The sequence below is a fragment of the Equus quagga genome, chromosome 10, assembly GCF_021613505.1.
Source record: "Equus quagga isolate Etosha38 chromosome 10, UCLA_HA_Equagga_1.0, whole genome shotgun sequence".
NCBI lineage: Eukaryota > Metazoa > Chordata > Mammalia > Perissodactyla > Equidae > Equus > Equus quagga.
The window spans coordinates 70,425,696-70,441,144 of record NC_060276.1 but is presented as its reverse complement, the minus strand read 5'-3'; positions in this window follow the sequence as shown (position 1 = coordinate 70,441,144).

The window sequence follows — 15,449 nt, the reverse complement described above, 5'->3', positions numbered from 1 at the left end:
TAACAGAAATTCTCTGTGATACAGCGGGAAACTATACCAGGCTTATGGCAGCAGGCATTAAACACCAGGCAAGGCTTGGCTTGTGGGAGGTGGTAGTTCAATTCAAAAGACTAAAGAAATGGTCCTCTATAGCACTGGATCAGATATGACTTCTTGAAAAGCATCCATTGTGCAAGTCCCTCATCTGGGCATATCTTCTGGCACTAGGCTATGCCTACTACGTTTTTAGAGATGGTCCTTTGTATTATGTATGAGGAGTCAGGCTGTGGTAGTCCAAGATGGGGGCCAAAGAAATCCTTCCCAAACCCCCTGAAAGGCTCATGCTTCTGTGGAGGCCCTTCACCATTCTTAAGAAACCCCAACAAAGAAGGGCAGTTTGGCTGGAAAGCAGTAGCTATAAATTTGTAAGTGTGCCCTGAAACCCGTGATATCCTTCATGGTTCACAAGTTCAGCATTCTAGAAATTAGGACAATGTGCTTGGCATTTTCTTACTCTCCTTCCCCTATCCTGAAGGTCTTTCTCTAGGTTGGTCTAGAGATGGTGATATAAGGACCACATGGACCATTCAAAGTAGGAATCCATTCACTTACAGTCCCCCTATCCAGAGAGTAATAGCTCAGGATACTCATGGGAGGAAGGTCTGGGAGAGTGTTAAGATATCATGGGGGGTCCGTCACATTTGGTCTAGGAGGACATGGAAGATATATTCTGCCTTGTGATTGAAGTGTTTATTCCATTCACATTTAATGTTATTATTGATATGGTAGGATTCATGTCTGTTATTTTGCTATTTGTTTTCTATATGTCTTATGTCTTTTTGGTTCCTCTGTTCTTTCATTACTGCCTTTTTTATATTAAACACATATTTTCTAGTCTACTATTTAAGTTCTTTTGTTGTTATTGTTTTATTAGATTTTTGAGTCATTTTCTTAATGATCGCTCTGGGGATTACAATATGCACCTTAACTGGAAACAATATAGTTCAGATAAATACTGACAATTCCAATAGTACATAGAAACTGTATACTCCAATATAGCTCCCTTCTACCTCCCTCTTTTGTGCTATTATTGTCATTCCTCTTTATACACTATAATCTCAACACAGCTTTGTAATTTTTTAATGCATTCACCTTTTAAATTAGTTGGGGGAAGAGAAGAGTACAATTATATATTTTACACTGCCTTTATATTTATCTATGTAACTACCTTTACAAGTGCTCTTTATTTCTTTGTATGGACCCAAGTTACCATCTAATGTCCTTTCTTTTCAGCTTGAATGATTCCCTTTAGTAGTCCTTGTAGAGCATATCTACTGGTGACAAGTTCTCTCAGTCTTTGTTTACCTGGGGATATATCTATCTTTCATTTTTTACTTTTGAGGAAGATTAGCTGTGAGCTAACATCTGTTGCCAATCTTCCTCTTTTTGCTGAGGAAGACTGGCCCTGAGCTAACATCCGTGCCCATCTTCCTCTACTTTATATGTGGGATGGCTGCCACAGCATGGCTTGATGAGCAGTGCCATGTCCACACCCGGGATCCGAACCAGCAAACCCCGGGCCGCCAAAGTGGAACATGTGAACTTAACTGCTGTGCCACCAGGCCAGCCCCTCTATCTTTCATTTTTGAAAGATAATTCTGCTTGATATAGAATTCTTAATTGACAGTCTTTTTCTTTTGGAACTTTAAATATGCCATCACACTGTCTTCTGGATTCTTTTGTTTCTGATGAAAAGTCAGGGATCCTTTGTATGTGATGTCTTTTTTCTCTTACTGCTTTCAAGATTTTCTCTTTGTCTTTAGTTTTCATCAATGTGACTGTGATCTGCCTAGGTGTGGCTGTCTTTCTGTTTCTTATATTTGGAGGTCATTGACTTTCTTGGATATGTAGATTAGTGTTTATCATCAAATTTGGGAAGTTTTCACTATTGAACCTTCAAATATTTTTCTGCTCTTTTCTCTTTCTCCTTTCCTTCAAGGATTGTTATTATGCATATGTTGGCATACTTGATGGCATCCCCTAGGTCCCTTAGGATATGTCCATCTTCATTCTTTTCCTACTTCTCAGAGTAGATAATCTCAATTGTCCTATGTTCAAGTTCACCAACTCTTTCTTCTGCCAGCCTTAAATCTGTTGTTGAGCCCCTCTAGTGAATTTTTAATTTTGGTTAGCGTATTTTCCAACTCCAGAATTTGTATTTGGCTCTTTTTTATCATATATATGTCTTTATTGATATGATCTATTTGGTGAGACATCATTCTCCTCCTTTCCTTTAATTCTTTAGAAATGGTTTCCTTTGCTTCTTTGACTATATTTATAATACCTGATTTAAAGTCTTTGTCTAGTAAGTTCAGTGTCTGGGCTTCCTCAGGGACAGTTTCTAATGACTGCTCTTTTTCCTGTGTATGTGCTATACTTTATTGTTTCTTTGCATGTCTAATAATTTTTTAAGAACTGGACATTTAGGATAACATATTATAACAACTATAGTATGAGAATCCACTCCCCCTAGAGTTTGTTGTTATTGCCAGGTTTTTGTTGTTGTTATCGTTGGGGGGGTTGTTGTTGCTGCCTATTTGTGTAGAGACATTCTTGGGTTAATTCTGCAGATTTTGTATTCCCTATGTTATGAGGCCACTGACCTCTCTGATTGATTTCTTTTTAAGTTTTTATTTTTAAGCCTGGTTTCCTAGAGATCACACCCAGGTTTGTGGGCAACCAATGATCATTCAGAAAATTTCCTTAAATGCCTTGAGCAAGTAAGTTTTTCACTCTTTGCCAAGAAAACTTGTGTATGAAAGCATTCCTTCAAACTTCAGACAGTTGACAAGTCAGCCTTAGTTTTCACTTTCTGCTTGCCGAGATCAGACAGTTCAGTGACTGGCGTCTTCTCCATTTCCAGGCCTTTCCTGGATATATGCAGAGCCCTCTAAATTGCCAAGAATACACTGAACATTTTCAAAGTTCCCTATGGTCATCTAATTTAAAAGGTCTTCCTTTTAAACTTTTGACTAGGCTCTAGTTTGCCCCAACTGAAATCATAGCCTTAGGCAGCTGCAGGTTACAGCAAATTGCTATTGTTTTTGGTAACACCATGGATATAGGGCTTTGTTCACAGAGCTGTGCTCAGAGTCAAGTCAAATAGCCAAAACATTTTAGGAATGGAGATCTTCCAGAGAGCTGCTTGCTCCATCAAAATACTGACTATGCTCTGGGCCTTGGGCTTTTAAGGGAGCTCCAAAAGAGGTCAGGCTGCTCGCTTTTCATGGCTACCATACCACTGAGCTCGATGTATATTCTGTTCCACCTTAATCTGTTTAGCTATTCTTACACCAATTCCACACAATTTTCATTAACATAACTCTTTGATAGACTACAATTTTTCTTCTAAGTAGTGCTTTTAGGCACGTATTAAAACATTTGAAGGGGGCTGGCCCCGTGGCTGAGTGGTTAAGTTGCGTGCTCCACTTTGGTAGCCCGGGATTTCGCTGGTTTGGATCCTGGGTGCAGACATGGCAGCGCTCATCAGACCATATTGAGGCGGCATCCCACATGCCACAACTAGAAGGACCCACAACTGAAAAATATACAACTGTGTACTGGGGGGATTTGGGGAGAAAAAGCAGAAAAAAAGAAACACTTGAAATGCAAAGCTGTCATTGTTCATTTCTAAATAGTTTGCGTATTTCTGTTTCATTTCATCTTTAACTCAATAGTTACTAGTTTTTTAACTTCCAAGTGTATTTCGTTTGTTTCTTTCTTCTTTGTATTTTTGTTTGTTTCAGAACGTTGAAGATATTTCTCAACAGTTTTCTTACATCCAGTATTGTCAGTGAGAAGTCTAGAGTCACTCTTAGTGTCATTTCTTTGTGGCCAATTTGTTTTGTTCTCTCTGGAATATATCAGGACTGAGATTAAGTCCTTTACATTCTAAAAAATGTCGCCACAATATTTATATCAGACAATATCATAGCAGGAACTAGATGGCATATTCAAAAGAATAACTGAAGAGAGTTTAATGAAAGGTCAATTTGCAAGGGTATGGACTGGTTTAAGGGACACAACAAGGGGTGGGGAACCTCCCAGAGACTAGAAATAGCAAAAAAGTGTTATCAACTGTAGGCCTGAAGGGGCAAGGGAGGAGAACAACTTTTGAAACTGGTGAGAACTGTAGCTATGTGAGAAAGTTTTCCTGCCAGAAGATGTAGTATAATGAAGCCATTGCTAAACCATGGCTCACTTGGGAGGGGACTAGGAGAATATGCATCCTGATTTCCTTGCCCTCCTGCCCTTCAATCTCCTGCCACTGCTTCTAACTGGCTAAACCCAAAAAGAAGCCACAAGGCAAGGGAACCCTGATGATGCAGTCCATAGTGGTAGCCTCCAGGTGCATAGAACAAAGTAGAAAAGGGTAATCTGATGGCACAAAATGTGGGTCATTTTCATCCCAGTCAGCACTCCGTGGCACCTTTCAATCTGTACACTTTGTCTTTCTTCAGCTAAGAAACATTTTCCTTTGTTATTTCTTTGAATACTTTCTCCGCGTCAAGTTCTCTATTCTCTCCTGGAATTTATATTAGATAGTTAATAGAACTTATGGATCTATCATTCCCATCTCTTAATTTTTGTTTTACATTTTCAATTTCTCTGTCTTTTAGTACTGAATTCTAGGAAAATTTTTTGGCTCTGTCTTCCAGCTCACCAATTAACACTTCACCTATGCCTATTGTGCTATAAATTCCATTGACTGAGTTTCAGATTTTTTTTACAATCATTTCTTTACTTCCCGAAATCTCTAAATTTTCTTTTTCATAAAAGTCTATTCATGATTTATAAATGCAACATCCTCCCTTAACACTGTGAGGATATTAATTATTTTTAAGTCTTATTCTGTTTCCTCTAGTATCTGTTTCCTTGATTTTAATTCTGTTTGTTGAGGTTGGTGTCTCTCTTTCATGATGATGATTTACCTCAGATGCTTAGTATTTCCTCACTGTATGCTCATCTGTCCATGAACTATGTATCTGTTTACAGCACTTCGTCTCCACTGATTATGGGAGATGTGTGAGACATATTGCCAGGCAGGATGTATCAGAGACTAAAATACAACAAAAATGACCACTATCACCGTTAGTATTGTTGTGGGAGTTCTAGCTAATATAATAGACAAGAAAAAAGAATGAGGTATTAATAAAGGAAAGGAAAATATACATTATTATTTGCAGAGGATATTATAACACACATAGCACGCCTAAATGAAATAGTTTAGACAAGTTCAGGACCAGAGAAAAGGTAAAGAGACCATTACATTTCTATGGCCTAAGGTTCTGTTTCCAGGAAGGATGGACTCAACGTATTCCACCTTGTGTCTCTCACTGAATGCAGCTATAAAACCTTTACAGAATACATGAAACAACTATTTAAATACTTAAAAGTAAATGGCATGTGAATTGGGGGAGTAAGACTAGAATTCAGTGTGTTGCTGAGCTGGTGATAAGTTGACCATTTTTTTTCCCTTTGCTATCCCTCAGCCTGGACTCAAGGCAGCCCAAAACTCAGAAGGTGGTTTAAGTCCAGGAAAAGCCTTTCAGTTCAAGCTTCAGGATTACGAAAGTGGTCTCCTATACGACGTAGTCATGGCAGTGGAGGCCTATGGTCACTTAAAAGTCTGAAGGAGGAGGACCTTCCTCTCTGACCAAAGGAGCTGTGGTCCCAAGAGGGTGGAGTGAACCCACATTGCTTTTTTTTTTTTAAGATTGGCGCCTGAGCTAACAACTGTGCCAATCTTCATTTTTTTTCTCTTTCTTCTCCCCAAAGCACCCCAGTACATAGTTGTATATTCTAGTTGTGGGTCCTTCTAGTTGTGGCATGTGGGATGCCGCCTCAGCATGGTCTGATGAGCCGTGCCATGTCTGTGCCCAGGATCCGAACCGGCAAAACCCTGGGCCACCAAAGCGGAGCACGCGAACTTAACCACTCAGCCACGGGGCCGGCCCCCACATTGGTTTTATTTCTTCTCTCACACATTATCATTGGGCTCCTGATATAGACAAAATCACAGGAAGTGTATGGCAGAATAAGACAAATAAAGCCCTAGTTTTCTGGCTGGAGGACCAGGAAAGGGAGCCGCAGTAACTGGAAAGTACTGCGGAGACTGCAGAAAGGGAGGAGCTCAGGAAAGTGACTCCATAAAAATGTCTATAAACTCCTGGCCTCATCCTCAAGTGTGCATGTGTGAATCTGATCTTAAATTACATTCCAAAGATATATCACACAAACATTAATAAAAAGAAAGCAGGTTCGGGACCAACCTGGTGGCGTAGTAGTTAAGTTCATGCACTCTGCATTGGTGCCCCAGGGTTTGCAGGTTCAGATCCCGGGCACGGACCTACACACATTCATCAAGCCATGCTGTGGCAGCATCCCACATACAAAGTAGAGGAAGATTGGCACAGATGTTAGCCCAAAGATAATCTTTCTCAAGCAAAAAGAGGAAGATTGGCAACAGATGTTAGCTCAGGGCCAATCTTCCTCACCAAAAAAAGAAAAAAAGAAAAGAAGAAAGCAGGAGTGACCATATTAATATCAGAAAAAAGTAGACTTCAGAGCAAATAAAATTACAAATATACACAAGGACATTACATAATGATTAAAGGGTCAGCTCACCAAGAGTACACAATCCTAAATGTGTATATAGCTAACAACAGAGCCTCAAAATACATGAAATAAGAACTGATATTGTAAAAGGCTGAAGGAGAAATAGACAAATCCACAATTATACTTGGAGACTTCAACACTTCTCTATCATTAATTGATAAAACTCGTAGACAGAAAGTCAGCAAGGATATAGAAGAACTGAACACCACCACCAATGAACTAAATCTAATTGATATTAATAAACACTCCACTCAACAACAGCATAATACATATTCTTTTCAATTGCACGTGGAACGTTCACAAAGATACACCATATACTGAGTCATGAAAAAACTTACATCAGACTTCACTTTAGAAACTATGGAACAAGAAGAGAGTACTGTGAAATATTTAAAGTGTTAAAAGAAAAAGACCCACTAACTTGGAATTCTATATTCAGCAAAATTATTCTTCAAAAGTAGAAGAAGAAATAAAGACTTCCTCAGACAAACAAAACTGAGGGAATTTGTCACCTGTAGAGCTGCCTTGCAAGAAATGTTAAATGAAGTTCTTCAGAGAGAAGGCAAATGATATAGGTCAGAAACTAGTATCTAAATGAAGAAAGGAAGAGTGTTAGAAAGTAATAAATGATGACAAAATAAAATAAAATATTTTATTTTTCTTCTTAATTGATCTAATAGATAACTGTTTCTTCAAAATAATAACAACAACAGACACATAGACCAATGGAACCGAAAAGAGAGCTCAGAAATAAATCCATGCGTATATGGTCAACTGATCTCTGACAAGGGTGCCAAGAATACACAATGGGGAAAGGACAGTCTCCAGCAAATGGTGTTGGGGAAATTGGATATCCACGTGCAAAAGAGTGAAATTGGGCCCTTGTCTTACACCATACACAAAAATCAACTCAAAATAGATTAAAGACTCACACTTAAGACCTGAAACTGTAAAACTCCTAGAAGAAAACATAGGTAGAAAGCTTCATGACATAGATCTTGACAATGATTTCATGGAAACGACACCAAAAGCACAGGCAACAAAAGTAAAAATAACCAAGTGGACTACATCAAACTAAAAAGCTTCTGCAAATCAAAGGAAATAATTAACAGAGTGAAAAGGCAACCTATGGAACCGAAGAAAATATTTGCAAACTATATATCTAATAAGATACTAATCTCAAAAATATACAAGGAACTCCTACAACTCAATAGCAAAAAAAACTAATAACCCAATTGAAAAATGGGCTAAGGACTTGAATGGAGATTTCTCCAGAGAAGATATATAAATGGCTAACAAATATATTTTAAAATGCTCAACATCACTAATCTTCAGGGAAATGCAAATCAAAACCACAATGAGGTATCACCTCATACCTGTCGGGATGGCTATTATCAAAACAAACAAACAAAAAGACAAGTGTCAGTAAGGCCATGGACAAATTAGAACCCTTGCACACTGTTGGTAGGAATGCAAAATGGTGCAGTCACAATGGGAAACAATATGGAGGCTCCTTAAAAAATTAAAAATAGAACTAACATATGATCCAGCAATCCCACTTCCGGGTATTTATCTAAAAGAATTGAAATTAGTATCTTGAAGGGATGTTAGCACTCCCATGTTCATTGCAGCACTGTTCACAATAGCCAACATGTAGAAACAACTTAAATGTCCACTGACAGATGAATAAATAAAGAAAATGTAGTATAGAGCTGGCCCCATGGCATAGTGGTTAAGTTCAGCATGCTCCAATTTGGCAGCCTGGGTTTGCGGGTTCAGATCCCTGGTGTCATCCTACACCACTCGTCAGCCATGCTGTGGTGAGGATCCACATATAAAGTGGAGGAGGATTGGCACAGATGTTAGCACAGGGCTAATCTTCCTCAAGTAAAAAAAAAATAAAAAAGAGGAAGATTGGCAACAGATGTTAGCTTGGGGCTAATGTTCCTCAGGGGGAAAAAAATAATATATACATACAGTGAAATACTATTCAGTCTTTAAAAAGAAGGAAATTCTGCAATATGCAACACCATGGATGGACCTTGAAAACATTATGCTAAGTGAAATAAGCCAGTCATAGAAAGACAAATACTGCATGATTCCACTTATATAAGCTATCTAAAATAGTCAAATTCGTAGGATCAAAGAGTGGAATGGTGGTTGTAAAAGGCTAGAGGGGGAGAGAAAATGAAGAGGTACTAATCAATGGGCACAAAGTTTCAGTTAAGTAATATGAGTAAGCTCTGGGAATCTGCTGTACAACATTGTAACTATAGTCATCAATAATGGACACAAAAATTCTTGAGAAAAAATCTCATGTTAAGTGTTTTTGCCACAATAAAATAAAGTAAAATAAAATAATAATAGCAGCAACGTATTGAGTGATTATAGCTTATGAATAAGTGAAATTAATGACAGCAATGATATAAGGGATGGGAGGGAGGATTGGGGAATACTGCGTTAAAAGGTAACGACACTACCTGTAAAGCGTTATAGTGTTATTTGAACGTGACAGATTAGTTGCAAATGTATATTACAAACCCTTGTGCAACCATTAATTTTTTCTTTTAGAAAGAAGTATACTTGATATGCTAAGAGAGAAAATGGAATCATATAAAATGCTCGGTTAAAACCAGAGAAGGCAAAGAAAGAGGGTAAGAAAAAATAATCAAAGGAAAAGTGCAATGAATAAAAAACAGTTATAAATAGGATAGAAATTAATTCAACTATATAATTATTAACTTTCAATGTAAATGGTCTAAATATACCAATTAAAAAGCAGAGACTGACAGAGTGGATAAAAAATAAGACCTAACTATATTTTGTCTACAAGAAACCCACTTTAAATATAAAGACACATGTAAAAGTACAGATTAAAAGTAAAGGGATGGAGAAACATATACCATGCTAACACTAATCAAAAGAAATTTGAAGTAGCTTGTTTATTTCAGACAAAGCAGACTTCAGAGCCAGGAAAACTATCACGGATAAAGAGGTGTATTACATAATGAGAAAGGGGTCAATTCTTCAAGAATATATGAGTCCTTAAAGTGTACGCACCTAGCAATGGTGTCAAAATATGTGAGGCAAAGCCAGATAGAACTGCAAGGAAAAATAGATGAATAAACTATTATAGCTTCAGACCTCTTTCAGTAAAAGATAGATCAAGCAGGCAGAAAATCAGTAAGGATATAGTTGAACTGAACAGCACCATCAATCAACTGGATCTAACTGACATCTACGGAATATTTCATACAACAGCAGAATACATACTCTTCTCAAGCTCACATGGAACATTCACCAAGATAGATCACATTGTTGGCCATAAAACACATCTTAGCACATTTAAACTAACAGAAATCATACAAAGTATGCTCTCAAATCACGAAGGAATTAAACTAGTAATCAATAACAGAAAGATAGCTGGAAAATTCCAAAATATTTAGAGATTAAACAACATCCTTCTAAAGAAGAAGTCTCACAAGGAATTTTAAAATATTTTGAACTAAGTGAATACAAAGATACAACTTATCAAAATTTGTGGGATGCAGCAAAAGTGCTTAGAAGGAAACCTTCAGCATCGAATGCATACATTGGAAAAGAGGAAAGATTTAAAATCAATAACCTAAGCTTCTAGCTTTGGCCAATTGATGTTTGACAAGGGCGCAAAGGCAATTCGATGGAGGACGGATGTTTTCAACAAGCAGTGCTGGAACAATAGTATATCCACGTACAATAAAAGAACCTCAACCTAAACCTCACGCCTTATAGAAAGATTAATTCAAAATGGATCACAGACCTAAATGCAAAATTTTGAACTATAAAACTTTTAGGAGAAAACATAGGAGAAAATCTTTCTGACCTGGGGTTAGGCAAAGAGTTCTTAGACATGACACCAAACTATATCCATAAAGGAGAAAGCTAATGCTAGATTTCAACAGAATTAAATTTTTCGCTCTGTAAAAGACACTGTTAAAAGAATGAAAAGACAAGTAACAGTCTTGGAAAAATATTTGCAAACTGCATATCCAACAAAGCTCTCGTATCTAGAATATATAACAAACCCTCAAAACTCAACAGTAAGAAAACAACCCAATCAAAAAATCTGTAAAAGACTTCACCAAAGAGGATATATGAAAGGCAAATAAGCACACAAAGATACTCAGCATCTTTAGAGAAAAGCAAATTAAAAACATGATGAGATACCACTATACACCTATTAGAATGGCTAAAATTTAAAATATATATATAGTGACAATATCAAGTACTGACAAGGATGTGGAGAGACTAGAACATGCACTCTTGATAGGAATCCAAAATGGTACACTCACTCTGAAAAACTGTGGCAGTTTCTTACAAAGGTAAACATGTGCTTACCATATAACCTAGGGTCTTAGTCTGTTTTAGCTGCTATAACAAAAATAACATAGATTGGGTGATGTAAACAACAAATATTTACTTCTTACAGTTCTGAAGGCTGGGAAATCCAAGATCAAGATGCCAGCAGATTAGGTGTCTGGTGAGGGCCCACTTCCTCGTTAAGAGAAGGCTGTTTTCTTGCTGTGCCCTCACATAGCTGAAGGGGTGAGGGACATCTCTGTGGTCTCTTTTATAAGTGCACTAATCTCATTTATGAGGGTTCTACCCTCATGACCTAATCACCTCCTAAAGGTCGCACCTCCAAACACCATCACACTGGTGATTAGGTTTCAACATAAGAATTTTGGGATAGCAAATATTCAGTCTATAACACCCAGTAACCCCACCCCTGAATATTTACCCTGGAGAATTGAAAACATACATCCACACAAAAATCTGTACAAGAATGTTCATAGCAGCATTATTCATAATAGCCAGAAAGTGAAAACAACCCAAATGTCCTTCAATAGGTGAATGGTTAAACAAACATTGGTACATCCATGCCATGAAATATTACTCAGCAATAAGATGGAACAAACTATGAGTACACTATCGAGACGTTAGATGTAGTTAGGCTGAGTGAAAGAAACCAGTCTCAAAAGGTTACCTACTGCGTGATCCATTTACATGACGTTGAGAAGACAAAACTATAGTGATGGAGAACAGATCAGTACTTGTCAGTACAAAACGATAACACAAGGGAGTTTTTTGAGAAGATGGAACTGATCTGGTCTCTGATTGGGGTGGTGGTTACACAAACTTATATATATGGGTTTTTTTTCTTCTTCTCCCCAAAGCCCCCCAGTATATAGTCGTATATTCTAGTTGTGAGTGCCTCTGGTTGTGCCATGTGGGACGCCGCCTCAGCATGGCCTGACGAGCGGTGCCATGTCTGTGCCTGGGATCAGAACTGGAGAAACCCTGGGCCGTCGAAGCAGAGCACGCAAACCTAACCACTGGGCCTTGGGGTTGGCCCCTATATATATGTTAAAATTCATAGAACAGTACACCACAAAAGTCAATTTTACTGTATGTTACTTTTTTTTTTTTTTTTTTTTTTTTAAAGATTTTATTTTTTCCTTTTTCTCCCCAAAGCCCCCCGGTACATAGTTGTGTATTCTTCGTTGTGGGTTCCTCTAGTTGTGGCATGTGGGACGCTGCCTCAGCGTGGTCTGACAAGCAGTGCCATGTCCGCGCCCAGGATTCGAACCGACGAAACACTGGGCCGCCTGCAGCAGAGCGCGCGAACTTAACCACTCGGCCACGGGGCCAGCCCCTACTGTATGTTACTTTTAAAAATTAATAAACTTTATTTTTAGAGCAGTTTTAGGATCATGGCAAAATTGATTGGAAAGTACAGAGAGTTCCCATATACCCCCTGTCCCAACACACCTACAATGTCCCCCACTGTCGACATCCTGCATCACAGCGGTACATTTGTTCCAATTGACAAATCTCCATTGACATATCATTATCACCCAAAGTCCATAGTTTACATTGGGGTTCACTCTCGGTGTTGGACAGTCTACGGATTTGGACAAATGTATGACAACATATATCCACCATTAGAGCAGCACACAGAATAGTTTTACACACTAAACATCCTCTGGGCTCTGCCTCTTCATCCCTCGCTTCCTCTAACTCCTGGCAACCACGATCTTTTTACTGTCTCCATAATCTTGCCTTTTCCAGAATGTAAGAGAGATGGAATCATAAGTATGTAACTTTTTCAAATTGGCTTCTTTCACTTAATAATGTGCATTTGTATTTCCTGTATCTCTTTTCATGGCTTGATGGCTCATTTCCTTTTAGTGCTAAATAATATTCCATTGTCTAATGTGCCACAGCTTATTTATACATTTACCTACTGAAGGACATCTTGGTTGCTTTCAAGTTTTGGAAATTATGAATAAAGCTGCTATAAACAATCGTGTTGAGGATTTTGTGTGGACGTAAGTTTTCAACTACTTTGGGTAAACACACAATTGCTGGATCATATGGTGAGTGTATGTCTAGTTCTGTAACAAACTGCCAAACTGTCTTCCAAAGCAGCTATACCATTTTGCATTTCCAACAGCAATGAAGGAGAGTTCCTGTTGCTCCACATCCTTACCAGCACTTGGTGTTTTCAGTGTTTTGGATTTTGACCATGTTAATAGGTGTGCGGTGACATCTCATTGTTGTTTTAATTTGCAATTTCCTAAGGCATATGATGTTGAACATCTTTTCATAGGCTTACTTGCCATCAGTATATCTTCTTCAATGAGGTGTGTCTGTTCAGGTATTTTGCCTCTTTTTTAATTGGGTTGTTCATTTTCTTATTGTTGAGTTTTAAGAGTTTTTTGTATATTTTAGATAATAGATCCTTATCAGATGTGTCTTTTGAAAATATTTTCTGCCAGTCCATGGCTTGTCTTCTCATTCTCTTGACATTGTCTTTCACAGAGCAGAAGTTTTAAATTTTAATAAAATTCAGCTTATCAATTGTTTCTTTCATGGATTGTGCCTTTCGTGTTGTATCTAAGAAATCATGGCCATACTCAAGGTCATTTAGGTTTTTTCCCATGTTATCTTCTAAGAGTTTTATGGTTTTGTATTTTTCATTTAGGTCTATGACCCATTTTAAGTTAACTTTTGTGAAATGTGTAGGGTCCATGTCTAGATTTCTTTTATTTTATTTATTTATTTATTTGAGGAAGATTAGCCCTGAGCTAACTGCTGCCAATCCTCCTCTTTCTGCTGAGGAAGACTGGCCCTGAGCTAACATCCATGCCCATCTTCCTCTACTTCATATGTGGGACGCCTGCCACAGCATGGCTTGCCAAGCGGTACCATGACCACACCCGGGATCTGAACTGACAAACCCGGGGCCGCTGAAGCAAAACGTGCAACTTAACTGTTGCACCAACGGGCTGGCCTCTCTTTTATTTTTTTTGCATTGGATGTCCAGTTGTTCCAGCACAACTTATGGAAAATTCTATCTTTGCTCCTTTGTATTCCCTTTACAACTTTCACAAAGATCAGTTGACTATATTTATGTGGGTCTATTCATGGGCCCTCTATTCTGTTATATTGATCTTTGTCTATCCTTTCACCAATATTACACTGTCTTGATTACTGTAGTTTTATAGTAAGTCTTGAAATCAGGTAGTGTCAGTCCTTCAATTTTGTTCTTCAATATTGAGTTGGTTATTCTGGCCCCTTTTGCTCTATATATACATTTTAGAATCAGTTTGTCAATATTCACAAAATAATTTGCTGGGATTCTGATTGTGATTTGATTGAGTCTATAGATCGAGTTGGGAAGAAGTGACATCTTGTGAATATTGAGTCTTCCTATCTGTGAACATGGAATATCTTTCCATTTATTTAGTTCTTCTTTGACACCTTTTTTAGAGTTTTGTAGTTTTCCTCATCTAGATCTTGTATATATTTTGTTACATTTATAAATATTTCTCTTTTTTTAACAATAAGCTTTATAGTTTTTGTTCTTTGTTTTTGTTTTTGTTGTTGTTGTTGTTGTTGGGAAAGATTTGCCCTGAGCAAATTGTCTGTTGCCAATCTTCGTCTCTTTTTGGTGTTTTTCTCTCCCCAGAGCCCTGGTACATAGTTGTATATTCTGGTTGCAAGTCCTTCCAGTTCTCCTGTGCAAGCCACTGCAACAGCACAGCTACTGACAGACAAGTGGTGTGGTTCTGCGCCCGGGAACCAAACCTGGGCCACCAAAGTGGAGTGCACCAAACTTTAACCACTAGGCCATCAGGGCTGGCTCAGTATCTCATTTTTCTGCTATTGTAAATGTTAATGTGTTTTTAATTTCAAAATACACTTGTTCATTGTTGGTATATAGGAAAATGATTGACTTTTGTATATTATCCTTGTATATCGCAACCTTGCTATAATCACTTATTAGTTCCAGAATGTTTTATTTTCTTGATTCTTTCAGATTTTTCTACATAGACAATATTTCATCTATGAGCAAAGACAATTTTATGCCTTCCTTCCCAATCTACATACTTTTTATTTCCTTTTCTTGTCCTATTGCGTTAGGTAGGACTTCTAATACAATGTTGAAAAGCAGTTGTGAGAGGGACATCTTGGCCTTGTTCCTGATCTTAGTGGGAAAACTTCAAGTTTCTCACCATTATGTATGATGTTAGCCACAGGTTTTTTGTAGATGTTCTTTATCAAGTCGCAGAAGTTTCCCTCTATTCCTAGTTTGCTGAGTGTTTATCATAAGTGTTGGATTTGGTCAAATGCCTTTTCTGCATCTGTTGATATGATCATGGGATTTTCCTGCTTTAGCTTGTTGACATGATGGATTACATTAATTGATTTTTGAATGTTGAATGAACCTTGCTTACCTGGGATAA